Source organism: Sycon ciliatum, chromosome 10, assembly GCF_964019385.1.
Source record: "Sycon ciliatum chromosome 10, ocSycCili1.1, whole genome shotgun sequence".
NCBI classification, from domain to species: Eukaryota; Metazoa; Porifera; class Calcarea; order Leucosolenida; family Sycettidae; genus Sycon; species Sycon ciliatum.
The window spans coordinates 19,920,063-19,947,879 of record NC_088652.1 but is presented as its reverse complement, the minus strand read 5'-3'; the positions used below and the strand labels follow the sequence as shown (position 1 = coordinate 19,947,879).

Here is a 27,817-nt window from a genome sequence, read left to right as displayed (position 1 = left end):
TTTTATAAAAATTAAAATATTAGCCTTGGCATTGGGTCGTGCATTTTGGTTGAGGATACTATCTGCTTCAGTACCTGCGTCGTCGCGACTCTATTAATTTTGGGAATATTGTTGTGGCTGTCTTTGGCATGAAGAAGTTGGCGTATGGCCTCTCCTGTATGTTCACGAGTGGAAAGTAAAGTGCTTAGACTGGAGAAACAACTCATCATGCTGAACTATCTGTGCATTTGTATCCATTCTACGGTCTCCTTATATCTTTGGACTAGTTCTCTACTGGCTTTGAAGAAAGCAGGTAAGATGCTGACTAAACTGCTTGTATCGGTTATGCTGTATCGAGTGGAGTGAATGCTTGCCCAGTCTGACTATGATGCGGAATTTCGTTCGATTCGTTTCAGAACTATGTCAGCTTGCAATTATATAATTTCGAATATATATTTTGCAAATAGGTGGTTGCCTAGCGCTATAGCGCCTATCTATCCTAAAATAAAGGGTTGCATGTACATGTAATCACAGTCCATGTGTTTCGAATTGCGTGCATGGCCCAAAATGACCCAACTCTCACAAGATCAAAGGAGCGCACAAAAATTCAACATAGACAAAAACTTCTTCTTGTTCCAAAAAAAAACCCAACACAAGAGCTACCCTGTCCTAACAAAAATCACAGCAAAAATGTAAATCAGCTGTTACGCATGCGCTGCCTACAACGGCGGGAAACTGAAAAGAGCAGGCTAGGCACGAACAGGCACGTGCATGATATTACCATCATCAATAAAACCGCACAGCACAGGGGTAGCTACACTTGAGATGAGAACAGGCCAAACATCATGAATGAGAAGCGGGAGTCACTCGGCCACACAGACCAATGAAACACAACAGATAGTCTATACACAACATTCCTCCCCCTTGAGCAAACATGCAAATAGCAGGGAGCGAAAACTACATACACCCAGAAGAGCAAAAAAAACAAAAAACAAAAACAACGAAAAACAAAAGGCAAAAACAAGTATATGCCACACCAGCATCTTGCCAGGAAAAACAAAAGAGCATAATGTGTACTTCCTCCGATAGAACTAGCTCATCAGGACCGAAACTATCGAAGACCTTTGCAACCCACTCGTGCTGTAACACGCATAGCATGATTCCTATCACCCATAGCTCTAACAGTACCACACAGCATGAAATATGGCTAGCAGATATTTTATTTCATTATCACTGATCAGCCAACGTCTTCGGTATTAGAATCAGTTACTCAGTACTTAGCTCGGGGCGATGAGTTTCACTTCACAGGTCACGCATCTTCACGACCGACTCCAAGCTGTTAACTCGGTCACTCGACGGCTCCACTTCCAGAGGCACAAGGTAGCGAACATGCCGACGGTAGACTTTTCCCCGGATGTTGACATCCACCACACGTGTCGCTCCGTCCTTGCCTGGGTAGACGGCTTCCACTCTTCCCAATGGCCACTTTGCTCGTGGAAGATGGTCGTCGAGGCATAGCAGAACATCTCCAACCTGAGCTGACCTCTGAGCACGTTGCCACTTGGTAGTCAGGTTCAACCGTGAGACAACCTCTCTCTTCCAGCGCCTCCAAACTACCTTCAGTAAATGCTGGATGATGTCGAAACGCCGATGAGGATGAGCTCGCTCAGCCAACTCTGCCTGTTCCTCCAGTGGACTCGTGACTCGAGCGTGTCCCACCAGAAAATGGTGAGGCGTCAATGGCTGAGGGTCCGCGGCATCAGTAGAAACCGCAGTTAGTGGCCTAGAGTTGAGTAACCCTTCCGCCTGAACAAGAGCAGTATGCAGTTCCTCATCGGTAAGATCCGCTTTATACAAGACTGTCTGCAGTACTTGTTTCAATGAGCGAACGACCCGCTCAAACACACCACCAGTGTGAGGCGCCCTCGGGGGGTTAAAAACCCACTGTGTCCCTTGGGCTGCCAACGCTGCTGAGACATCACCAGTACCAAGACTTTGTACAGCTTCACGCAACTCCCGCTCTGTCCCGACGAAATTCGTCCCATTATCTGAGAGGATCATGGTTGGGGTTCCACGGCGCTTGGTGAAGCGTACCAGGGCCATTTTAAAACCGTCCGTGTCTAAGGAGTACACTACCTCGAAATGGCAAGCCCTGGTTTGCAGGCATGTGAAGATCGCTGCATACCGCTTTTCCTGGACACGTCCGCGGCCACGTTTTACGTAAAACGGCCCAGCAAAGTCGACTGCTGTACGTGAGAAGGCGAGTAGCTGACCTTCGGTTCTGAAATTGGGTAGCGGACCCATCGCTGGTGAGTACGGCTTGTTCCACAAACGTTTACAGCCGACACAGGCCTGACGATACCGCTTTACCGTCTGTCTCCCCTTTACGATCCAGAACTTGTCAGCTAGCTTCGATAGCAGGTGGTTGGTACCAATCGAGTGTGAGCATTGCCGATCTTCTTCTGCAATGACCAATTCCGTCACCCGATGCTTCTGAGGTAATATCAAGGGACACCGAAACTCACTGGCCAGATGATGAGCCGTCCTCAGTCTCCCGCCAACTCGTAACACCGGGACTTCAGCGCTGCTGTCCAGGAACGGCCGCAGCTTGACAAGAGGGGATGAGGATGGTAGTTCCTTGCCGTTCATCAGAGTGTGGTACACGTCTGGGTACTGGTCTCTCTGTGATCGCGCCACCCAATACTGCTCAGCACTGTCAACCTCTGCTGCTGAAAGCTCCGGCACATTAAGAGAAGAACATTGGCTGCCCAAGTTCACTTCAACCACGGGGGCCTCCCCCGTGCTGGTATAAGCTTGTTCTCCAGCGCGGGCTGACCTGAGGCAGTGGATAAACCGGCGACACCAGGCTGTTACACGTAGGAGATGAGGCCACGCAGAGTAGTTCCCGGGGTCCAGTCGAGTCTCAGCAGGATGACACTCAACTGCATGTAGGCTGACCATGGCAGTAGCTACCTTGGATACTTGCATGCATGGAAGGACGGAGGGCACGGCAATCATTTTCTTTGGCCACTGGTCAGCACCGAAGGAGAGGAATCGAGGCCCAGACCACCACGTTCCCCGTTCCACGAGTTGCTGGGCAGAGAGTCCACGAGTAGGAAGATCAGCGGGATTCTCCTTTCCGGGAACATGCTGCCACTGCGCAGGACGCGAAAGACGCTGGATTTCTGAAATGCGGTTGCCGACGTCAACCCTAAACTTTCTACTGAGCGAGCGAACCCAGTAGAGGACGTTCATCGAGTCTGTCCAATAGTTGACGTCATCTGTTCCAACACCAACCGCTCCACTGACGTACTGACCCAGGCGTGCACCGAGTACTGCACCCTGCAGCTCAAGCTGAGGGATCGTTCGCCGCTTGATGGGAGCCGGCCGCGCCTTTGCCATGATCAACGTGACACGTGCTCCGCCATCACTCTCCGCCACTCGCACATAAGCTGCTGCGGCATATGCCAATGCGGAAGCGTCCGTGAACACATGGACGGTGATGTCGTTGACCCAATCATCTCCCTTGAAACAGCGACGGATCTTGAGGTGAGAAAGAGTGTCGAACTCACTAAACCACCGGCTCCATGAAGCAAGATGAGCATCTGGCAGCGTGTCGTCCCAGCCGATTCCAGAGAGACATAACTCTTGGAACATTATCTTGGCCCTTATGGTGAATGGCGACAGCTGACCCCTTGGGTCGAACAATGTTGCCATGCGGCTCAAGACTGACCGCTTCGTAAACACTGTCGGAGATGATCCCTTGTAGTGGAACGTGAAGTAGTCCCCCTTGACCATCCACTTCACACCTAAGGCTTTCTGGGACACCTCAGGATGCGAGGGGCTCTCTGCAATTGACCTGGACTCTGCCGCGGCCCGCTCCTCAGCAGGAATAGACGCCATGACCTCTGGGCTGTTGCTTAGCCACTTACGTAGCGTGAACCCGCCACGCTTCAAGAGGGCCTGAGTCTCCACTCGAGCAAGAATCGCCTGCTGTACGTCACGTAGCGACTTGAGAAGATCATCGACATAGAAGGAGTCCCGCACAATGTCGCTGGCAATAGGATCATACTGGTCTCCAAAGCGCTCGGCAGCACGGGTGTTTCAGCAGCACCACTTAAAAATATGGCGTCATTTCGCGCGGTTTGGCAGGATTATGTTAGATTCGGCGCGAGTTATGAATTTATCAGAGTGTACCTAATCGATTTTCTTATTCACTTAGGTTTATCAGCGATATTTCGGTTTAGCAAAAGAGACAAACTATTTTTCAAATTCTACGAGTGAACAAGAATTATTTGGACAAGAAGCACAATCATGTTGACAGGTTCTCTGCTGGCGAACAGACAGTTATACACTAGTTTGCTCACTTACCGAGGACTTCTTCTGTCAGTTTGGCTGTCCAGCTCGTGCCGACCTACTGTTCCTGCGACTTTCTCTTCCGTGGCGCAGGACGCAGTGCTATCGCCTCGTTCGTCGTCGTCAGGAGGTGCTGTGCTGCAACAGTTTGGAGGCGCAGCAGTTCTCGAGGAATAGACTTGTACTTGAAGTTCAGAGAATTCAGTGAAGAGTGGAGACTCTCTGCACCTTGTTCTGCGAGGAGGCCCAATCCTACGCGGACTCGTTTCATCAGGGGAACTGTGTGTTCTTCTAATAGGTGCAACTTCGGCGTGATGTGGCCGAATTTCCTGGACACTACTTCCTTCCTGCAGAGGGCCAGGAATTTCTCGATGTCTTGTTGGAGTTGACCCAAGTCAGCGTCATCGACTGGTTTGCAGTGGCTGAACTTGGCTCGACACGTTGCGTAGCTGTTCATGAGAGCTACGTATCTATCTGCAATTTTAGTGGCCTCAGGACACAAGTCAGGACACCTTGTTTGGACTGACGAAAGATGTGCGGAGGTGATGGCAGTGACCACGGTGGGTTTCAAGGCTTCGTGGATGTGGTTACCAACGAAAGCACCACCGTGGTATACCTGACGCTCAATGCCATGAAGCTGTAGGACTGGCTCCAGTGCCGCGACGCATGGGCCACAGAATTGCTTACAGCCGCTCAGTTTGTCTACTTGCTGCTGAAGTTGCGCTGACCGCTGCTGGTGATGGTCACGCTGCTGTATTGCTGTTTGGTACACTTCTTGCAAGTTGGCGACAACACCAAGCTCGTCCATGCCGCCTTGCTGCTGTACGTGCAGTGCAACAAATTCAAGCTGTTCCTGAGTCGTAGTTAGCTGCTGGTTGAAATTCTGGACGAGCTGCTGTTCAGCAGTCAGTTCGCTATGTACATCGCACAGCTTCTTGTACGCAGCACCATCCGTGTCTAGTGCCTGGCTTCTTGCCACCAGTGCCAAGTCCAGTATTCGGAGCTCGCTCCGCATAGCTTCGAACAGCCAGGGGTAGATCCCGAGATCCAAGTGTAAGACTGGAATGATGACGTTCGGGATTGACACAGGCAGAACAATTGGTCGAATCACATTGTTATATTTCTTTGCCTGCGCCAGCTTTGAGCCTGCTGCTACATATTGGCTGTGGTCGCTTGCTAGAGATGCTAGTGTGCGTGGTTCTCTCTCGGCCTCCTCTCTCGCATCACTCTCAAGCTCCATGCTCTTCTTCGTGCATAAACAATGGAGACATGGCCGGAGTCCAGATGAGCCAGACAATCCAAAGTTGACAGTCTGAAACTCATAGTCCCCGAATAAATAAATCTTCATTGTCTTGCCTTTCCAGGAAGTCTGCTGAAGCTGCTGAAGCTGGGGTCGGTATTGTCCCAATGCCGTCTCCAAGTTTGCAGGCGTGTCTTTGCCGTTGAAGATGCAGAACGGTATTATGTTTGTGAGTGAATTCGGATGCTCGGTGTTGACGATCTGAAAGCTTAGCTTGAACGATCCACCTCCGTGATCTCCGCCAATCTTAATCCAAATCTCTGACTCAGGAATAGCTCCACCATGCCATGTTAGTCGGCTACTGTCCTGCAGCTGGTCCAGAAAGAATATGACAATATCCACCAAGTTAGGGAAGAGCACAGTTGCTATCATCGTAACTCCGCCATCCTTGTCTGTCATAGGGAGCTCTTTGGCGGTGTATGAAGGCAGCTTCGAAGCTATAAATGTGCGGACTGTTTTCTCAGATTCCATTTCAACGCCAAATTCGTGTAGCCAGCGACGTAGCTTCCGCAACTGACTCCACGGGAGGCTGAGGTCTGCCTTTATAGCCAGTGCACTGCCGGGTGACGGCTTCTTGGCCTTGATGCCAGCATCTAACAGAAGCTGCTCCTGTTCAGCAGCAGACAATCTCTGCAAGCCAGCCACCTCTTGTGCTCTGGCTCCAGCCACACCACCGCACACTGTCTCAGCATGTCTCGTCAATTCTGAGGATCTGCGGCGCAAAGTTGTGTCAGCAGCTCGGTCAGACGGCACATTACTCACAACAGCCCGTTGATAGACCTGTGGCTTGCCATGTGATGCTGTCCTTACCTCCAACCGCCCGTCATGCACCCTTGCTGCCACCAGGTGACCTGTTAGACGGTCAGCTACGTTGCCGCACAACTTGGACGGTGATGCGGACAGCACGTCCTCGACAGTCGAGCTTTGTCTAACGGTGCGGATTGGAGCTGTCGTCGTGGCTGGATTGAACTGGCATGCTGCAACATGCTTTCGCAGATCTCTCAGCGGAGTAACCACCGGGCAGCCTTGCAGAGATGGCTTGTGGAAGTCACACCGGAGTGTCCAACCATCCATCATCCTGCGTGGAACCTTTCCTGGCGTCTTTAGCTCAGATGCCTTCAAACAGTTGGCACATGCAGGACATTGCTTGTGCGTTGCTAACCATTCACACATGCAGTCTGCACAAAAGTACTCTTCGCAGCATGGTACTTCTATTACGTTGTCCACGATGTTACTGCATATGTTGCACTGCTGTACTGTGTGTGCGTTAATGAACCGCTCTTTGTTCAGTGGAATCGTTGCAGTATGTTGGCTGCTGCCTGTTGCATATACTGTTTCTCTTGGCACATCCAAACCACATTCCAGTTGTGTTGCTGATGTTTGTGAGGCGGGTTGTTGTGTTGGGGTGGCGGTTGCGGTGCTCACGCGTTCGTCCTGAGTGCGTGTTGTTTGCGGAGCGGCCGCGCGCCAGTGTGTGAGTTGCTTTGCATGCCGTTTTCCCGTGGCCTTTGCTGTATGATCAGTACAGAATGAACAGGCTGAGCGTTGATGTGGTGTCCATTTCACAGGAGGGCCACAGCCACCGCCGCAGTGCATGGCTTTTTCGCTGGCTCTCTTCATGGCCCTCTGGCACAATACACATATGTATGGGGGGTGTACTTGTGCATCATCTTCATCAATTTTTATCCCATGCACGCCTTCAAGCTGGGATTTATAAGATGCAACGGGATAACGGGTCTTCTGTGTGCATGTGGCGAATTTTCTGCCACCAACGCGACATACCTCGCCAAGATAAGATACGTGTGCGTCCATATCTTGTCGTAGCTGAAGGAAAACAACAGAATTTTGATGTTCACGTCTTTAGAAACGAATTCGCGTCTTGACAAAAAAATGTCGCAGATCGCTTCGTCAAGAACATACCTATGGCGAATCAAATCAACTAAGTCGATGCCGAAGTGATAACTACTTGATAATGGCCAAGAAAGCTTGTGCTAGTATCTGCGCAATTTCAGGTCGAGCGTGGAACACAACTTCGTTCTCTGCGAGGCAATTTGAATTTCGATCGTGGTGCGCGAGGTATGAAAGTGAAGCTAGGAAGGAGTCAAAGAAAAAGAACACGATTTCACCGTACAGAACCCAGTTTGGGCTGGGTAGTGACCTGCTTTAGAGCAGTATATCGATAAGTATTTCAGTAATCCACCACGGCCAGAGATTCAAATTTTCAAATTTCGGCAAAAAAAGGACGCCATTTTTAGTGGGCGGAAATCGTGCAAAAAAACATCCGTGGCAGTAGCTTGCAAGGCTCGTCCAGCTAAATAGGGTGACGCCTTGATCCCGAAGACCAGCCGCATGAATTCGTACGTCTCAACTGTTTCGCCAGGCTGCCATAGGAACCGGTGGTATCTTCGGTCTTCTGGGGAAAGGGACACCTGGAGAAACATCTCCGAAACATCGCCCATCAGTGCGATAGGCTCAAGGCAGAAGCGAATCAGGAGCTTCACGAGGTCGGCCTGCAGTTTCGGTCCAGCCAACATCAAGTCGTTCACAGCAACATTATTTGCTCTGGCGGCAGCATCAAAAACAACGCGGACTTTAGTCGTTGCCTTATCCTCCCGTATAACAGCGAAATGCGGCAGATAACACTGTGATGAGCCGCATTGTTCAACTTCCTCAGTTGTCAGTTTCCGGATGTAGGACTTCTGCAGGTAGTCTTCCAGGACCTTCGCATACCTTGGCAGCATACCTGGCCGTCGCTGCAGCGATCGCATGAGTGCGCGGAGTCGGTTCTCAGCCAGCACCTTGTTGCTCGTGACATCAGGCTGCTTGGCGCCGTCCTTCCAGGGGATTCCGACTTCAAACCGACCGTCCTTGTAGTTCAGGGTTCGCTGAGTTGAAGTCACCGCTTGCTGCTCGTCCGGAGTCAAGTACTGGTCTGACTTTGGTAACATTCCAACCGCTTCAAGATCCCAGAAACGACTCACCAGGTGGTCCAAATTGGTACCAGCAGTGGTCACCGCATGGAACGTCGAATGCGTCGGTGTGGATGGACATAGTACTGGCCCAAAACAGACCCATCCGAGAGGAGTCTTCCGAGCAATAGGGTCACCATCGCCTCCATGACGTTCCTCATCCGCACGGTGAAGCACTGGTGAGTTCAAGCCAATCAGCAAGTCGAGGTGATTGTCTCCTGCTGTCTTGAACGATACGTCACGAAGATGTGCCCAGTTGTCCTGAATCTCCTTCCAGTTCACCAATCGCAGATCCGTCGTTACTCTGGGCAGGACATATGCCTCAAGCTCCGTAGCCTTGTCACCACCATCATGCTGGACCGCTAGCGTCACCACTTGGAGAGTGTCGTTAATTGCGCCACCACCGATAACGCCGACCGACACTTTCTTCCTGCTCCCCCCTAGACGGAGACGCCTAGCCAGACGCTCTGAGACATAGCTGCACGAGGATCCTGAGTCCAGGAGGACGTTGGCTGTAGCCTTCGCTGTACCACCTCTGACTTCTGCCTGCGTGACCATAAAGGATGTTAGCCCAGCATTGGAGTCGTCTGTAGCTGCTGTTGCATGCGCCGTGTTTTCACTCGCAGCCGGACTGGTGGACGCAGCTGCCTTACTGGAGGGCAGTGATGGCTTTGACTCGTGCAGAAGCGAGTGGTGCTTGCCACGGCAGTGAGGGCAACCGGAAGCAGCATTGCAGTCACGCGCCCAGTGACCTTCTCTTAGGCAGCAGAGACACAAATTCAGTAGACGAACCAGCTCGTTACGTCTCGACGTTGAGAGTGCCTTGAACTCATTGCAGTTAGCGAGCTGATGCGGACCACTACACTTGCGGCACCTCTGTCGTGCTTGCTGCTGTGTCTTTGAGTGGCCAGACGTCTTGATCGGAGCTTCTTGAGGCCTTTTTGGCGCCGTAGCTTCAGTGCCTATGAAAGACCGTTGCTGCACGGGGCGCTGAACAGCTTCATGATGCCTTTTTCCATGGGAGGGTTGACGGTCTGGCTGCTCGGTACGGTCATTGGCATACTTTGCCGTCTTCACCTTTTCTAGTAGCCAGGTGGCAAACACCTTGATGTCGGTGTTACCGTCTCCGTGCCTCTCAAAATACCTGATGAGCGTTGTCCTCGGCACCTTTTCGGTAGCAATGATGCACAGCTCAGGGCCCGGTTCAGAGCCGCACAGCTTCATGTTGGCGATTAGGCTGCGTAGCTTGACCGCATACTGCTGCAGACCCTCCACGTCCCTTTCGTTAGTGACTCGGGGATGGTTGAGCAGATCTCGGATTTGTTGCTCCAAGTGTCGATCTGTGCCACCAAACCAAGACTCCAGCTCCGCCCACGCGGCGTCATATGCTCCGGGGCCGTCCAGAAGGTCTTCAATGAGGATAGCGGCTTCTCCGCCAGCAACGGCCTCGCGAAGGCGAGCCAGTTGGTACTCCTCAGGCAAAGATGAGTCGGCTACTTGCAAGAACCTCTGCCGCCATTGGATGTAATCGCGCCCTTTTCCACTGAACTTCGGCACTTCTATTGGCTTCAACCAAGAATGCCCATATGGACTGATGTGTGGAGCAGCAGGCTGTGCATACTGAGTCTGATATTGACTGTGAGCACTAGGCGCGGCTGCCTGTGCAGAAGGCCGGTAAGCTCTTGGTGCAACACTGCGTCTTGGAGATGGAAATGCAGTCTTAGCTGCGTGAGCTGAGGGTAGTGGTGGAAGAACTGAAGATGAAAATGCAGTAACAGGCTTGGCGTGAGGACGTTGCTGTACAGAAGGCATTGCTCTCGCTCTGAATGCTCCACCACCCTGCCCTTGAGTTTGACTGGGTGCTCCACTCACAACTCTGTTCACTGCGACTCCAGGTGTACCAGTACCACTACCTGCACTAGCAACGTAGGCAGCACTAGACACTTGAGTAGCGGAGTGTTGATGATGTTGAGGCTGTCCCACAAGCACACTACTCTGAGTAACACTAGCAGTTGTGAATGTAGCTGCATGCACAGCGTGACCTGGAGGTTGCAACGAGGATCGAGTTCCAGAGCTAGTATCAGCGCTGCTGCCCCTGCCTTGCATTCCTGGACTGCCTCTAAGTGCTAGTGCACCTCTGGCCCTAAGCCTGCTATCAGGGTAATCACCCACTGTCCCATCATCTTGAGCAGCTCCATGAATGGCATGATCCCTTTGATCAGCAGCAGCGGCAGCAGGCGTTTGCCAGGGAACAGCAGTGCTGCATCCGTCAGTGACGCCACTGTGATACATACCAGTACTATACATAGTCACTACTGATGCATCATCATCACTACAAGCTCTCAGGCTGGAACTGACACCAGGGTCTCCAGAAAACTCCGTTCCTCCGTCATCAGCACTACGTGGCGCGCTGTGGGCAAAATCTTCGCCCTCTAGCTCTTCCTCTAGAGGCTGCGCTGACAAGTCACCATCGCCACTGGGCTGACTGGCTGACTCCAAAACTCCTGACTCAAGGAGCGAACTAACTTCTGCCAGCGGAGAACAATCCTCGTTCAACTTCTCAAACCACTTTTCCAACTTCTCCAATCCTTCAAAATCTGCATCGTCTCGCAATTGATTCCTGTGGTCCTCGACCACTTCTTCGATTTGTTTTACTATTCCTTCGGCGTCAGCCAGGTACTTTTTGAGGTACCTCGCACTCGGCGACGACTTCCCATACTCCGTGTTCAATACCTTCAGCAGGTTGGTCAGTCTTCTCCGCAGGGAGGCACGAAACTTTACATAGTCGTAAGTCACACTTTGGGCTGGAGGTGCCTGCGAGCTGGTCTCCGGAGCGTCAGCTTCGGTGTCCTGCCCATGCTCGCCAGACAGCTCTCCACTCCCCGCGACAGTAGTGGTTTCTTCGTCGTCCATGTCTTCAAAATGCACGCATCCCGTCGGAGGTGCCAGTAATGTTTCGAATTGCGTGCATGGCCCAAAATGACCCAACTCTCACAAGATCAAAGGAGCGCACAAAAATTCAACATAGACAAAAACTTCTTCTTGTTCCAAAAAAAAACCCAACACAAGAGCTACCCTGTCCTAACAAAAATCACAGCAAAAATGTAAATCAGCTGTTACGCATGCGCTGCCTACAACGGCGGGAAACTGAAAAGAGCAGGCTAGGCACGAACAGGCACGTGCATGATATTACCATCATCAATAAAACCGCACAGCACAGGGGTAGCTACACTTGAGATGAGAACAGGCCAAACATCATGAATGAGAAGCGGGAGTCACTCGGCCACACAGACCAATGAAACACAACAGATAGTCTATACACAACACCATGCTATTGTTTCGGTTGGCCACTATTTCACACAACGCAACCACTTCACTACGAAAATTATTATTATTCAATTTTTTCTTCAGACTTTTCCCGTTTGTCTCTTTCCGTCAAACCAGTTAATATAATATTATTATTAGAATAATTAATATGGATGAAAAAGGAAGGATAGACTCGGATGGAGAGCCAAGGATTACTTTATATTACAAAACAGGACCAAGGAGTGCGCATCCAAGACGTGCCAGAGCTGATAGCCAGTTAGTTGTAGAACGTTGGTACCGTTGGTCAGTGTCGTCCAATGTTGTCGCATGAGCTGATTGTTTAAAAAAGTAACTGGTGGTGTTAGGGGCCGTCCGTAAATATCGATGTTTTTTTCAAGACGATATTTGTTCATTTCTCCCCAGAACCCCTCCCTCCCCCCTCAAAACGAACATACACATGTTTATGCAAGGGATCGATATTTTGTAATGAAGTTCAATTTCCTCATGAAACGTGACCAGCTGCCACTCTAATTTCACCATACACCTAGGTTTCTGTTGCCACGGTCGCACAACATTGCCATGGCTATGCTCACGAGGTTGACTTTCACTTAGTGTAGGTCACAAACTACATGTTCGAACAGCGCCCGTCCATAGATAGAGTTCGATATTTTTTTCTGCAAAGACGAGACGAACAGGGCCCAACCCCCCTCCCCCCCCCCCCCCAAACGAACGAATATCTTCTCTAAAAAAACATCGATATTTGTGGACGACCCCTTAGTGGACATTATAGCGTAACTTGTAGTTCCTTGGTCCTTTTTCTACCGTACTGGCAATATATGTTGCCGCGTAACGCGTAACGCAGGGGGGTGCGGCGTAACGCGCGACCAGGCTAGTGCGACAAATTTTCGTTGCGTTCGTAACGCGCGTCCGGCAGGGTGCGGCGGTCTTTTCATTGCAGTTTGCAAAAAAATGATGCGGCAATAGCAAAAAAATGATGCGGCAATAGCAAAATAATGATGCGGCAATAGCAAAAAAATGATGAGGCAATAGCAAAAAGCGGACTGCGGCAATATAGAAACCTGTGTAACGGCTCCTGTGCGACTTTGCATGTAACGCCCTGCGTGCGGTAAACATGTGCCAATGTAACGCTTCATGGCCTCACTGCGACCATATATATTGCCAGAACGGTACTATAGATAAAAACGGAAGGACATTAGAGAGGTTCCGCACTACGTAAAATTGAGCAACTTTTGTTGAGCAACTTTACGTAAGTGGGCGGGAAGAACCCGTGAATTCGCGAGTTTGCACTCCACCTACGGAGAGTTGTCTACGTGGAGTACGTAGATGGAGCTCTACTACAGTCCATTTCAAAAATATAGACGCATGGTATTTTTGTAATATTTCAAATTTGGCTGGAGCTTTTCGAGAGCTTTTTTCGGAATATTGCTCAGGTCCTTCCTGCAATTAATTGATCTCATATAGATTTTTAAGCGATCAGATAGCAAACACCCAAATTTTTATGCACAAAGTGATCACAGATTTTATGTGGTATAGATGCTGGCCTAACGGTTTTTTGAAATCACGCGTCTATATTTTTGAAACGCACTGTAACGGCGGTGCTTCGTACGTGGATTGGGGTGTAAATTTATGACTCTCCCTAGGTTGTACGCTGCCACGTTTGGAGTAGGCATGGGCAGCTACGTGATTTAAAAATTACCTATGATGGAACACGGATCCGCATGCAGTGTAAGTAAGACTTTCCGTAGATCGATTACGTTTTTACTAACGTAATTACGTTGTGCGGAACTTCAGTCAGCGAGTGCGACAACAATGCACACAACCGACAAGGAGCGTTGAGATATTAGAGAGGCTATAAAGCTGCACGTTATTTTTTTGACGTGACACGCAATTTCACGTACGTATTCTGTACGTAGGAGTCTCAGTTCTTTCTTTGCGGTAGTAGTTTTCAGTCTGTGTTTTCGTTCAGCGTCGAGATGTCTTCACTTCAGGTTCTCCTTCCGGTTCTGAGGGAGGTTATCTTGTGCTGGTGACGGACAACGAGCGGCGTCGTTTGTCAAGTCCACGTCCAGTGTTAGTAGGAAATCGGCCAACGTAATTAGTCGGTAGACCCAGATCTGTTTCGCTAGCGCGTTTCCAGAAGCTGGAGTCATCAGTAGGCCAGATGTTTGCTTCCATCGAAAGTTTTATGTCCAGATTCGATCAGGTGTCTGCTTCCATTACGTCCTGTCAGCGTTCTGATCATGATTTACCAGTTACGTCTGATCTGGCCTCTTACTCTTAACTAGTATCCATCTGTTCCTTTCCTTTCTCTATTCCCAAGTCAACCCAGTGTTTCGAAGAGGAGGTCACCCGTTGTTCAATGACCAATCGAGCCATCTTTCCAATCCTAGATAATTCCTTTGAATGATTCCATGCTATTTCGGCGCCGTCAAGTTCAGCGCCAACCATGTGAGCGCGACCGTTTATGTTCGCCGTGAACGTAAACGTCGAATTTTACAACGCGACATATTTCAGTGCTGTATACTTCAGGGCCAGCAGACTAGCGCCGAATATCTCAGCGCCACATAAATCAGCGCCATATATATCACCGCCAAATATGTTAGCGCGACAGATCTCAGCACCACAGATCCAAGTGCCATGTTTCTCAGCGCCAATTTATTAAAATGACTGTGTGTATGAACATCGTCTGTTGTGACTATGACTGTACAAGTATTGACTTTCCGCTGTACTGTATCACGCTGTACTTGATCACGCTGTACTGTATCACGCTGTACTTTTTCACGCTGTAAATTACCATGCCTTACTTTTTCGCGCTGAGTTGCGGGCGTTGTACTTTACCGCGCTGATAGTCATGACGCTGAAGAAGCTGACGCTGTGAAATCAGGTATTGAAGTGCTGGCGCTGAAATGTATCTCGCTGAAACGGTCGCGATGAAATGGCAAGTCGCCCTTTGAATTTCTCTCCCCTCTCTCAGGGAGAACTATTATGACCAGCTTCTGGCAGTGACTAAGTACAAATGGGGGGGGGGGGGGGGATGTGGATTACTCTGCGTAAAGAGGGGGGGGGGGGGAGATGCGGCTTGCACTCCGTAAAAAAGCTGGGAGATGTGGACTGCACTCTATAAGAAGGGGGGGGGGGGAGATGTGGCTTTCATTCCATAAAGGGGGGGGGGGGGTGCGGGGTTGAAGCTCGGGGTGAAGCAGTGACGTCAGACTTTGACGGCCTCTTGGCTTGCACCCCATAAAGAAGGGGGGGGGGGGAGGGGGGCTGCGGCTTGCGCCCTGTAAATACAGTGCTTTTCAGTGTCCTTGGTCTTTCTTCTGCTTGGTTCTACTTCCTTTCAGAAGATCCACCGGCATACCTCAGGAAACGTTCTCCTCACCTCCAGAAGCGCCGTTCATATCAATATTCACAGCCATACTTGTTCCTGTATTGCCAGCTGCTACATTCTGTGATCCAATGGAAATTCTACCAAGTGAGTATCCGCTGCTCCAAAAGAGATTTCGAATAGTTCAAAGTTCTACTATAGTATATTTTTTAAATCCACTACAAAGCAGCATGTCTGGAAGCTGATCCGGATTTTTGATATACGAATTTCAACTTGCATATTTTCAAGACCTTTGATATACTCTCAAATGTGTGTGCGTGTGTGTTTGGTATGGGGGGGGGGGGGGTGCTGTACAGTGAAACCTGTCTGAGGCGACCACTCAAGGGATGAGAAAAAGTGGTCGCTGTGGCCACGTGGTCTCCAGGTTCAGTGGGTCACGTGACCATATCCACATGTGATACGTCATTTTGATCAGTGTATCACAGTGCACACACCTATGCTACTCTAGCACCGCACGACTCATAATTATTATGCCTAGGCCCTCAGACCTGTCAAGTGTCGTGCATGCACCATGCACATCTACACTTCCTGCACTGTTGTGTAGATCTACCATGCTTGGTGCACCATGCAATGCATACATTTACATGTGCTAGCACTGTGCAACGCGGTCGCGGGTGGGTGGTCGTCGGGTTGCGTTGAGCGAGTGGTCGCCTCATCCGAGCTGTTTTGAATGTGAATGCGTCTGTGACAAGGAAAAGTGGTCGCCATATCCGAGTGGTCACCTTATCCGAGTGGTCACCTTATCCGAGTGGTCACCATATCCGAGTGGTCACCATATCCGAGTGGTCACCATATCCGAGTGGTCACCACTACAGGCTTTACTGTATGTGTTAGCAACCCGCTCTAATATGAAGTGTTACTTCACTGGGGCAGGACAGAATGCAGTTTTTCTGCACCTTGTCCTCACCCACTGACTGCATGCAGTGTGGTGAGCCCATATGTGCGATCATTCCCAAGTCAATATGAAACAAGGATGTTTCTGGCAGTGACTAAGTACAAATATGTGTGCGTTTTCGTGTGTGTGTATGTGTGTATGTGTGTATGTGTGTGTGTGTGTGTGTGTGTGTGTGTGTGGTACGTGCATGCTCGTGTAATGTGTGTGTGTGAGCAAAGGTGTGTACCTGTTTTTGTTTGTCTGTATGTGTGTGGCTGTCGGCTTTTTCATTTCACCTCTCATATGTCACGGTGCATGTATATAAGTGTGCACATGTACATTTTCTTTTTCTTCACGAATATCCCCTGTGCTAGGTTGTCTGTAACTCAGTCTGAGTCTACTTCATGTGAAGTATGAGTTGCTATCGGCAGGCATTATAAGCCAAGGACCATCTACTCTGGTAAGTTAATAACGCTTTCTCATGTTATGCTTCAAATGCAAATGTTGTTTCAACAACATTCGCTGCTGCTGATGATGCTGCTGCCGAAACGTTTTTCATGAAAGCACAAACCAATAAGTATATGAATGCAGGAAGAGCATAAGATGGAAAAGAGAACAGCAATCAAACTCTGCTGCTGTTGCTTCTGCTGGTAATGTTGTTGCTACTGCTAGTGCAGATTTGACGGCTTGCACTCCATAAAGAGGGGAGATACGGCTTGCACCCCTAAAGAGCGGGAGGGGGGGGGGGGACGGGGAGATACGCCTTGCATCCCGTAAAGAGCGAGGGGGAGGGGGATGCATTTTTCACTCTGTAAAAAGGGGGGAGATTGCACTCCATAAAGAGGGGGGGGGGGGGAGAGATGTTGCTTGCACTCCGCAAGAAGGGGGGGGGGGGGGGTGATTTGCACTCCGTAAAAAGGGGGAGATGTGGCTTTCACTCCGTAATGGGGGATGCGACCTGCACCCCGTAAAGAGGGTGGAGGAAGTAAAAAGTGGGGGTGGAGGAGATGTGGCTTACACCCCATATAGAGCTGGGGGAGATGCGGCTCTCACCCCGTAAATAGGAGGGGGGGGGGGGGTACGATTTGCACTCCGTAAAAAGGGGGGGGATATGGCTCTCCGTCCGTTAAGAGGGGGGGGGGGGGATGCGGCTTGCACTCCGTAAAGAGGGGGGGGGGAGATGCAGCTTGCACCCCATAAAGAGGGGGGAGATGTGGATTTCACTCCGTAAAAATTGGGAGATGCAGATTTCACTGTGTAAAGAGGGGGTGGGAGATACGGCTTGACTCCGCAAAGAGGAGGGGGGGGGAGAGATGCGGTTTGCACTCCGTAAAAAGGGGGATATGTGGCTTTCACTCCGTAAGGGGGGGGGGGGGAGAGATGCGGCTTGCACTCCGCAAAATGGGGGAGGGGGGAGATGCGGTTTGCACTCCGTAAAAAGGGGGAAATGTGGCTTTCACTCCGTAAGGGGGGGGGGGGGTGCGGCTTGCACCCCGAAAAGAGGGGAGGGGATGCGGCTTGCACTCTATAAAGAGGGGGATATGCGGCTTGCACTCCGTAAAGTTGGGGGGGGGGATGCGACTTGCACTCCGTAAAGAGGTGGGGGGTGCGACTTGCATCCCGTAAAGAAGGGGAGGGAGATGTGACTTGCACTCCGTAAAGAGGGGAGGGGAGATGCGGTTTGCACTCCGTAAAAAGGGGGATGTGGCTTTCACTTCGTAAAGAAGGGGGGGGGGGGATGCGGCTTGCACTCCGTAAAGAATGGGGGGGGGGGGGATGCAGGGGGTTGCAGCTCGGGGATGTACAAATTTGAACTTGCATATGTTCAAGACCTTTCCTATCCTCTCAAATGTATGTGCGTGTGTTTTTGGGGAGGGGGGAGTGCTGTATGTGTTTGGTTTGCGTATCCACTCTAGATTAGCAACCCGCTGAAGTGTTAGCAGTTTTTTCTGAACCTTGTCCTCACCCACTGACTGCAGTGTGCTGCGCTGTACTTGATCGCGCTGTTACTTGATCGCGCTGTAAATTATCACGCCTTACTTTTTCGCGCTGAGTTGCTGGCGCTGCACTTTACTGCGCTGATAGTCATGACGCTGAAGAAGCTGGCGCTGTGAAATCAGGTACTGAAGTGCTGGAGCTGAAATGCATCGCGCTGAAACGGTCGCGCTGAAGTTGCAAGTCACCCTTTGAATTTCTCTCCTCTCTCTCAGGGAGACCTATGTGACCAGTTTCTGGCAGTGACTAAGTACAAATGGGGGGGGGGGGGGGTGTGGATTGCTCCCCGTCAAGAGGGGGAGATGCGGCTTGCACTCCGTAAAGAGGGAGTAGGGTGGCGCACAACCCTGGAGCTATTCACAGGGTGCAAGTTTTGTATCCGGGTTTTTGTCACGTGACGTGATGCTCTGCCGTTGCAGAGCAGACCCCATGGACTGGAGTTGGACAATCTGGGCTGTTATGTACTCTTGATGATAATAATTATGGTGTTTGCTCGTCAAACTCAGGACGCATGAATCTATCGTCCGTTGCTCGGCTTCAATTACCTTATGCAAGATGTAGAAGATCTTTGCATTTTTATCTGTCGATGCATGTTCGATCAATGAGCCGAATGGCCACAAAATTCTGAGGTACTCGGAAACAATCCGCCATGGGCCACGGGAACACTGACTTGCATTCTTCGTTAGGCCGGGCCGTCTATAATAATCTCTCCATTATACAAAACGAAAAAGTTTCATTTATGGGTGTGTGTGTTGGGAGAGTTTCGTTTTGAAAAAGATTGATAGTCGAAACATCAATCAATCTATTCTAGCTGTCAAGTCAATCTATTTTTCGTTTGGGGGGGGATTTTGTTCTGTGAAAATCATCGATAATGCCGGATGGCTCCATTGGAATATGCACTCTTGATGGTACAGAATGATTTGAGGTTGTAAATTGTAGGCTAGATTTGGTTCTCCTTCGTTTGCACGTCACACACATTGCACGTGTTGTGTTAAAAACTTAAAATACACTCGGTGTGTATGTGAACTCACACCTCTGCATACTCATGGGGACAGAACACACTACTCTATGTGCTTGCATTCATTTTCCAGCTATTGTTGAGTCTTGACAAGCAACATGTGCGCAACACAGGGAAATGCTCCACAAAGTACTGAATACACTCAGGCGTATGTGTGTGTGTGTGTGTGTGTGTGTGTGTGTGTGTGTGTGTGTGTGTGTGTGTGTGTGTGTGTGTGTGTGTGTGTGTGTGTGTGTGTGTGTGTGTGTGTGTGTGTGTGTGTGTGTGTGTGTGTGTGTGTGTGTGTGTGTGTGTGTGTGTGTGTGTGTGTGTGTGTGTGTGTGTGTGTGTGTGTGTGTGTGTGTGTGTGTGTGTGTGTGTGTGTGTGTGTGTGTGTGTGTGTGTGTGTGTGTGTGTGTGTGTGTGTGTGTGTGTGTGTGTGTGTGTGTGTGTGTGTGTGTGTGTGTGTGTGTGTGTGTGTGTGTGTGTGTGTGTGTGCTTGTGTGTGTTTGCGTGTCCTATATGGTGCAGTGTGTGTCCCATATGGTGCAGTGGTATGTGCAGTCGATTTCCAATCGAGAGGTTGCGGGTTCAATTCCCGACGATTATGGTCGCACACGTCTTTCTTCTCTTTCTCGGACTCTTCTTGACTTTCCTTTCATTCTCCTGGGTGGTTACCAACGGCCAGTGTATGCCGGAGTATGTGGTGTGGTGTGTGTGTGTAAAAAAAATAATAATAATAATGGAAAGAATTGAAATGAAAAAAGGGATTCACTGGCCAGAATAAGTCACTTCAAACAGCTGTGTGGTGGATACCAGGCTAAAAATAGTGGCGGTCAATTCATCAGCCTTGCAAGCTGTTGAATGGTGTAATCCCAGCACAAGTTGCTATGTCTAACATAGCTGTTCGCTATCATCGCTTCCGCGATGGGCATGTCTGAGGTCTGAGGTGTGCGTGTGTGTATGTGTGTGTGTGTGTGTGTGTGTGTGTGCCTGTGTGTGCCTGTGTGTTTGTGTGTGTGTGTGTGTGTGTGTGTGTGTGTGTGTGTGTGCCTGTGTGTGCCTGTGTGTTTGTGTGTGTGTGTGTGTGTGTGTGTGTGTGTGTGTGTGTGTGTGTGTGTGTGTGTGTGTGCTTGTGCTTGTGTGTGTGTGTGTGCGCTTGTGTGTGTGTGTGTGTGTGTGTGTGTGTGTGTGTGTGCGCGTGTGTGTGTGTGTGTGTGTGTGTGTGTGTGTGTGTGTGTGTGTGTGTGTGTGTGTGTGTGTGTGTGTACTGTCATGATTTGTGTGGCTGGACCTTGGAGGGTTTCACCCACACAATGTCGTATGGCATGGCCATTCGGTGTGCATGTGATGCGCATCCTAATCTCTTTATTGTGTGTGTCTATGTGTGTGTGTGCGTGTGTGTGTGTGCGTTCATGCGTGCGTGCGTGCATGAACGTGTGTGTGTGTATGTGTGTGTGTGTGTGTGTGTGCGTGTGTGTGTGTGTTTGCAGATTGGCCAGGTTCACCAGCAGTGTTTTCGTGAAGTCCTGAAAAGAGGTCTTGTTCGCAGACAGCACGGGCACACAGCCTCGTCATGGACTTGGGGAGTCAATGGCTGCATATGGCAGCTGCTAGTTTGTCTGCAAACTACATCTCACAACCTCAGTGGATCCAGCTTGCCCAGTATTGGAGAGAATCTGATGATCTTAGCCATCCAAAACCACCAAGCCAACTCAAGTTGAGAGTATTTGCCTGAACCTGTCATCGTAAGTTCCGTCATCATAATAACTTGTCTGATCACAGAATCACTGTCTCGCTTAACAGCTATCATCGCATTCGGGAAAGAGCATTCCCAAAGGTGTGTTGGCGTGTGTTCCGTGGTCTGATGACTGTGTGTGCAGCAGCAAAAAACACAGGTCAACTGTGCAGCTGCGTGAAATCATAGCCTGCTGCAGCTGTTGACTTCATGTACAGCTGCAGTGATGTTTACATTCTAGTTTTTAAAGTGGCTGCTATGTAGCACTTTCTGCAATGCTTACATGTTGTACTTGTAACACTGCTGCTGCTGCTGCTGCTGCATGTTGTACTGAGTGGTCGTATGCACTGCTACATCAATACTGTGTTACTTGCTATACTGGAAGTGCAGTGGTGCCAACCTATCATGAATATTCAGTGATTGGTATACTGTGGCACTGCCCTTGCCATCACTTCTCTAGCCAACTTGCAATGCATGATTGTGTTCTTTCTGTGTGTTTCTCTGCAGTCCCTGCCGTTCTTTTGTTCTGTGTGTGTGTGTGTGTGTGTGTGTGTGTGTGTGTGTGTGTGTGTGTGTGTGTGTGTGTGCGTGTGTGTGTGTGTGTGTGTGTGTGTATGGTGATGGGTGTGTCATCAGCTAATGCTTGGCTGACTAGCTACACTCCCCAGCATTCACTCTCATACTTGACTCTAAGGCAAAGTGACTGAGTAGCCATGGTAGCTGCTATCTTGTTAGACTGTGTGCTAGTACTTGTGTTCTTGGCATGACAGGTAGAAATATGATTGATCGACTGTCATGACCAATCGAGCCATCTTTCCAATCCCAGATGATCCTTTGAATTTCTCTCCCCTCTCCCAGGGAGACCCATGTGACCTGTTTCTGGCAGTGACTAGGTACAAACGTGTGTGTGTACGTGTGCGGTTTCGTGTGTGTGTGTGTGTGTTTGTGTGTGTGTGTGTGTGTGTGTGTGTGTGTGTGTGTGTGTGTGTGTGTGTGTGTGTGTGTGTGTGTGTGTGTGTGTGTGTGTGTGTGTGTGTGTGTGTGTGTGTGTGTGTGTGCGGGAAACAAAACAAAAAATGAAAAAGACCAAAAAGTAGGGATTCACTGGCCAGCAAAAGTCACTTCATAGCTGTGTGGTGTATCCACCAAGTGATGTGGATTGAATGTTCATCTGAATCAAGTGGAATCCTGTGATACTGGTGTGCACTCCATAAAGGGAGGGGGGGGAGATGCGGCTTGCACTCCGTAAAGAGGGGGGGGGGGAGATACAGCTTGCACCCCGAAAAAGTGTGTGGGGGGGGGGGGGGAGATGCGCCTTGTACCGTATTATCCGGGGTATAAGCCGCACCCCCCTTTTTGAGGCAAAATATTGACTAAAAGTTGGTATTCGGAGTATAAGCCGCACCTACGAACCAAGATTTTTCACACTCATTGACAAATGGCCTTTCTACAAATTTATTATGGTTATGGAGCTAAATACCATGTTAGATCAGATTATGAAGTGTTAGTGCACCACAGGTTGCTGCAGAGATGTTGGTGTATTGCTGTGTTGACTACAGATCACTCCATGTTGACTACAGATCACTCCATGGTATTATCGTATCGCTGTATACTAGGATGTGTGGAAACCGGCACTTGCAGTACGCAAAATAGAGTCCCCGTATATGCGTACCGTATGGTGTAGCCCGCGCACTAAAACTAGTAAAAGTGCCGGGATAGCAACACAGGCGCGAAGCTGAGTCGAATGACATGTCACATGACGTCAGCATGCATACTGATGTATGCTAAGCATTCATTCGCGCAAGCATATTCGGTGTATAAGCCGCAGGGGCGATTTTGGTCCGATTTTTAGCGAAAAAAGTGCGGCTTATACCCCGGACAATACGGTACTCTGTAAAGAGCGGCGGGGGGGGGGGGGGGGTGCAGTTTGGGGAGATTGCACCCCGTGAAGAGGGGGGGGGGGGGGGAGATGCGGTTTGCACTCCGCAAAAAGGGGGATGCGATTTGCACTCCGTAAAAAGGGGGAGATGTGGCTTTCACTCCGTAAAGAAGGGGGTTGCGGCTTGCACCCCGTCAAGGGGGGGGGGGATGCGGCTTGAACTCCATCAGGAAGGGGGGGGCGGGGCGATGCAGAGAGCTCGGGGATATACGATTTTGAACTTGCATATTTTTAAGACCTTTGATATCCTCTCAAATGTGTGTGCGTGTGTGTTTGGTAAGGGGGGGGGGGGAGTGCTGTATGTGTTTGGTGTGTGTGTCCACTCTAGATTAGCAACCCGCTCTAAAATGAAGTGTTACTTCATTGGACACTGCACAATGCAGTTTTTCAGTTTTTCTGAACCTTGTCCTTACCCACTCTGCAGTGTACTGTGCTGTACTTGATCGCGCTGACCTTTATTGCGCTGAACTTTTTCGCGCTGTAAATAACAATTATCGTGCCTTACTTTTTCGCGCTGAGTTGCTGGCGCTGTACTTTACCGCGCTGATAGTCATGGCGCTGAAGAAGCTGGCGCTGTGAAATCAGGCACTGAAGTGCTGGCGCTGAAATGCATCGCGCTGAAACGGTCGCACTGGAGTGGCAAGTCACCCTTTGAATTTCTCTCCCCTCTCTCAGGGAGACCCATGGTACCCATGTGACCAGTTTCTGGCAGTGACTAATTACAAATGGGGGGGGGGGGAGGTGTGGATTACTCTCCGTAAAGAGGGGGTGCTGGGTTGCAGCTCGGGGTGAAGCAATGACATCAGACCTCGACGGCCTCTTAGCTCGCACCCCATAAAGAGGGGGGGGGGGGCTGCGTCTTGCGCCCTGTAAAATACAGTACTCTTCAGTGTCCTGGGTCTTTCTTCTGCTTGGTTCTACTTCCTTTCAGAAGATCTACCGGCATACCTCAGGAAACGTTCTCCTCACCTCCAGAAGCGCCGTTCATTTCAATAATCACAGCCATACTTGTTCCTGTATTGCCAGCTGCTACATTCTGTGATCCAATGGGCATTCTACCAAGTGAGTATCCGCTGCTCCAAAAGAGATTTTGAATAGTTCAAAGTTCTACTATTGTTTATTTTTTAAATCCACTACAAAGTAGCATCTCTGGAAGGTGATCCGGATTTTTGATATACGATTTTGACCTTGCATATTTTTAAGACCTTTGATATCCTCTCAAATGTGTGTGCGTGTGTGTTTGGTAAGGGGGGGGGGGGGGTGCTGTATGTGTTTGGTGTGTGTGTCCACTCTAGATTAGCAACTCGCTCTAATATGAAGTGTTACTTCACTGGGGCAGGACAGAATGCAGTTTTTATGCACCTTGTCCTCACCCACTGACTGCATGCAGTGTGGTGAGCCCATATGTGCGATCATTCCCAAGTCAATATGAAACAAGGATGTCGAGCCAATAATAATAATAATAATAATAATAATAATTGGAAAGGATTGGGAGAACTTCAAATTCAAAGGATCAGTCGGGGAAGTGAACTGCCTGAAAAGAGAAAAAAAAGAGAAAAAAACGCCAGACCCACCAGGACTCGAACCTGGGACCCTGCTTGTCATGAGCAATGCTCTAACCACTGAGCTATGGGACCAGGCTGAACCTAGAAGGCGCTGACAAGTTTTTCACTCCAAAGGCAGCTCACAACACGTGCCACACATACTGATGGCACTTGGGTCTTTTTCCCTCCCCCAGGGGACCAACCACGGTCAGTTTCTGGAAACTACCAGAGGTGAAAGAAAGTGATTAAAATTGGAAAGGATTGGGAGAACTTCAAATTTAAAGGATCAGTCGGGGAAGTGAACTGCCTGAAAAGAGAAAAAAACGCCAGACCCACCAGGACTCGAACCTGGGACCCTGCTTGTCATGAGCAATGCTCTAACCACTGAGCTATGGGACCAGGCTGAACCTAGAAGGCGCTGACAAGTTTTTCACTCCAAAGGCAGCTCACAACACGTGCCACACATACTGATGGCACTTGGGTCTTTTTTCCCTCCCCCAGGGGACCAACCACGGTCAGTTTCTGGAAACTACCAGAGGTGAAAGAAAGTGATTAAAATTGGAAAGGATTGGGAGAACTTCAAATTCCTGGGGGAGGGAAAAAGACCCAAGTGCCATCAGTATGTGTGGCACGTGTTGTGAGCTGCCTTTGGAGTGAAAAACTTGTCAGCGCCTTCTAGGTTCAGCCTGGTCCCATAGCTCAGTGGTTAGAGCATTGCTCAGGACAAGCAGGGTCCCAGGTTTGAGTCCTGGTGGGTCTGGCGTTTTTTTCTCTTTTCAGGCAGTTCACTTCCCCGACTGATCCTTTGAATAATAATAATAATAATAATAATAATAATAATAATAATAATAATAATAATACACCATAGCTCAGTGGTTAGAGCATCGCTAGCTACAAGCGAGGGTCCCTGGTTCGAGTCCTGATGGTGACAGTCAATTTTTTCTTCAGACTTTTCCCGTTTGTCTCTTTCCCTCAAACTAGTGAAAATGATAATAATGATTTTAGAATTGCGATCAACAGAACGAGCTGAACCGACATTTCACAAAGGCTTTTATTGTATTCAAAAAACGAGTGGCTACGAAGGCAGTGAAGAACATGGAAGAAAGAAAAAATGTGATATGGAAGAAATGATGAACAAAAAATCGTACTTCGAACTAGTTTTCGCACGACACTCCTCAGGAAGCTACGTTGTACTAATGAAAAACAATCCAGAAAGATACTAATAAAGAGAAATGGAGTGAGAAGAAACAACACCTATGAAAATGATATTCCTAGCACAAAGGTAATAACAGGAAAAACTGCGAAAGCACTTAACGAACTTGTCAAGTGTTCTCCGAGGATGGAGAAAAGCCGTCTTGCAAGCTCGTGTCAGGCAGTTGAAGACAGTCGAGTACTTGTAGTACTGTAACTCACTTGTCTTCAGCGAAGCACACGTTCTGTTTTGTCTGCATGATTTATGCTGTACGACTCGTACCACGCTACAAGTACCAAAATTGCCGGAAATTTCCGCAATTTCACCACAGTAATACTTTGCTGCAATTTTTGACAGACCCCGCAATATTCCCCGCAATATTCCGCGCAATTTGTGGCATTTTACCTCGCAACGTTTTCCGCGATATTTCTGAAATTTCTCCTCGAGTTTCTGGAGGGACAGATTCTTTCCTTGAATTCAATTTGGTCTTGTAACGTGTAACGGTATGGATATATAGCTGCGGTGTCTGTACAGGAGATTCACAGTGCATGACTTCTCTGCATGTCCATGTTGTGTGTCTGTTTCTGCAGGAAGAAGGACGGCAGCCAACAACAAGCCGGCGAAGAAAATTCAATAGTATTGTGTGTGTGTGTGTGTGTGTGTGTGTGTGTGTGTGTGTGTGTGTGTGTGTGTGTGTGTCCCATATGGTGCAGTGGTATGTGCAGCGATTTCCAATCGATAGGTTGCGGGTTCGATTCCCGACGATTATGGTCACACACGTCTTTCTTCTCTTTCTCAGACTCTTCCTGACTTTTCTTTCATTCTCCTGGGTGGTTACCAACAGCCAGTGTATGCCGGAGTATGTGGTGTGGTGTGTGTGTAGAAAAAAAAGAAAAAAAAATGAAAAATAGGGATTCACTGGCCAGAAAAAGTCACTTCAAACAGCTGTGTGGTGGATACCAGGCTACAAATAGTGGCGGTCAATTCATCAGCCTTGCAAGCTGTTGAATGGTGTAATCCCAGCACAAGTTGCTATGTCTAACATAGCTGTTCGCTATCATCGCTCCCGCGATGGGCATGTCTGAGGTCTGAGGTGTGCGCGCGCGCGCACGCGCGCGTCTTCCCCCCCCCCCCCCTCTTTCTGTGTGTGTGTGTGCGCGCGCGCGCGTGTGTGTGTGGGGGCTAAAAATAGTGGCGGTCAATTCATCAGCCTTGCAAGCTATTGAAAGGTGTAATCCCAGCACAAGTTGCTATGTCTAACATAGCTGTTCGCTATCATTGCTTCCGCGATGGGCAGGTCTGAGGTGTGTAGCTGTGATTCTGTTCTGGCTTTGTTTATACCGTCATGATTGTGTTCTTTTTGTATGTTTGTTTGCAGTCCCTGCCGTTCTTGTGTTCTGTTTGTGTGGTGATGGGGTGTGCAGCTGTGATTCTGTTCTGGCTTTGTTTATACCGTCATGATTGTGTTCTTTTTGTATGTTTGTTTGCAGTCCCTGCCGTTCTTGTGTTCTGTTTGTGTGGTGATGGGTGTGTGTCTTCAGCTACTTGGCTTGCTGATGGCTGAACTCTTGTTGTTGTTTCCTCATGTGCAAGAGGAAGGAGAAAGAAGACGGGAAGAAAAGTCTGAAATGTGTTATTTTTGTGTTTGTTTGCAGTCCCTGCTGTTGTTGTGTTCTGTTGTGTGGTGATGGGTATGTCACCAGCTAGTTGGCTTGCTGATGGCTCGCTGAATGAACTCTTGTTGTTTCTGCATGAGGAAGGAGAAAGAAGCCGGGAAATTCTACAGGAGAAGAAATTTAAAATGACATTGTGTTCTTTTTGTATGTTTCTTTGCAGTCCCTGCTGTTCTTGTGTTCTGTTTGTGTGGTGATGGGTGTGTCTTCAGCTACTTGGCTTGCTGATGGCTGATCTCTTGTTGTTTCCTCATGTGCATGAGGAAGGAGAAAGAAGACGGGAAATTCTACAGGAGAAGAAAAATGTAAAATTCTGCCATCCCAAACCCCGACCACCATCCCCTCCTGGAATGATTACTTTTATAGCCTATCCTGGCTCTGATTTTCACACCTGAAATGACCAGTCAATCGCCCTCAGCCAATCAGAGCTCAGCAAGTGTTTTCTTCTTGGAAAATTCTACCCTCATGCAGAAACAACAAGAGTTCAGAGGCCATCAGTGTTTCCTCATGCAGAAACAACAAGAGTTCAAGCCAAGAAGAAAAATG

At 49.2% G+C, this 27,817-nt stretch overlaps 1 protein-coding gene and 1 long non-coding RNA gene across 3 annotated transcripts in view; one reads left to right on the top strand and one right to left on the bottom strand.

Moving 5' to 3' along the window:
• Positions 1 to 27,817, bottom strand: part of LOC135825906 (uncharacterized) — an 85,453-nt gene that overhangs the window by 37,868 nt on the left and 19,768 nt on the right. The window lies entirely within an intron of this gene.
• LOC135826067 (uncharacterized) lies at positions 6 to 27,242 on the top strand. Of its 2 annotated transcripts, XR_010555205.1 has the most exons (5): positions 6 to 292; positions 15,276 to 15,406; positions 16,568 to 16,653; positions 23,794 to 23,924; positions 26,189 to 27,242. It is a non-coding gene; the product is annotated as an uncharacterized LOC135826067 (long non-coding RNA). The 2 variants fall into 2 exon arrangements; XR_010555204.1 differs by lacking the exons at positions 23,794 to 23,924; positions 26,189 to 27,242 and adding an exon at positions 20,679 to 21,979 and having other exon boundaries at positions 7 to 292.